General features: G+C 70.5%; 1 protein-coding gene across 1 annotated transcript in view; it reads left to right on the top strand.

Moving 5' to 3' along the window:
- Positions 1-881, top strand: part of PITPNM1 (phosphatidylinositol transfer protein membrane associated 1) — a 23,717-nt gene continuing 22,836 nt past the window's right edge. Inside the window, exon 1 of the mRNA XM_026661128.2 lies at positions 1-173. The gene's annotated coding sequence lies outside the window, so the exon portion shown is untranslated. The remainder of the gene's footprint in view (positions 174-881) is intronic.

Raw genomic sequence — 881 nt, 5'->3', positions numbered from 1 at the left:
CGGGCAGGCAGCGAGCGGAGCCGAGCCGAGCCGAGCCGAGCGCAGCGGCCGGGCTGCAGCAGCCGAGCCCCGCGAGATGCTCCACTGCGCGGCGCGGAGGGGGCCGCGCTGCAGCAGCCGCGGGACGGCGAGGGCCCGGCTGGTGCAGTGAGAGCAGCCCGCGCCGCCAGCAGGTGGGACGGGCCGCCAGGGGGCGGCTGCGACCCGGGCGGGAGCAGAGCGCGGGGCCTTGGCCTCTAGGGGGCGCCGACTGCCACATGATCGGAGGGGGGCGGCATGGGGCAGGGACCTTTCCCCTCTAGGGGGCAGTGGCTGCAACCTCATGGGGGGGAGTGGGGCAGGGACCTTTCCCCTCTAGGGGGCACTGGCTGCAACCTCATGGGGGGGAATGGGGCAGGGACCTTTCCCCTCTAGGGGGCACTGGCTGCAACCTCATGGGGGGGAATGGGGCTGGGACCTTTCCCCTCTAGGGGGCACTGGCTGCAACCTCAGGGGGGGGAGGAATGGGGCAGGGACCTTTCCCCTCTAGGGGGCACTGGCTGCAACCTCATGGGGGGAGTGGGGCAGGAACCTTTCCCCTCTATGGGGCACTGGCTGCAACCTCATCGGGGGATGGGGCAGGGACCTTTCCCCTCTAGGGGGCACTGGCTGCAACCTCATGGGGGGAATGGGGCAGGGACCTTTCCCCTCTAGGGGGCAGTGGCTGCAACCTCATGGGGGGGAATGGGGCAGGGACCTTTCCCCCTCTAGGGGGCACTGGCTGCAACCTCATGGGGGGGAATGGGGCAGGGACCTTTCCCCCTCTAGGGGGCAGTGGCTGCAACCTCATGGGGTGGAATGGGGCAGGGACCTTTCCCCTCTAGGGGGCACTGGCTGCAACC

Source organism: Terrapene carolina, unplaced genomic scaffold, assembly GCF_002925995.2.
Source record: "Terrapene carolina triunguis isolate 2854851 unplaced genomic scaffold, T_m_triunguis-2.0 Scaffold926, whole genome shotgun sequence".
In the NCBI taxonomy this organism is placed as follows: domain Eukaryota; kingdom Metazoa; phylum Chordata; order Testudines; family Emydidae; genus Terrapene; species Terrapene triunguis.
This window is presented reverse-complemented; position numbering and strand designations above follow the sequence as displayed.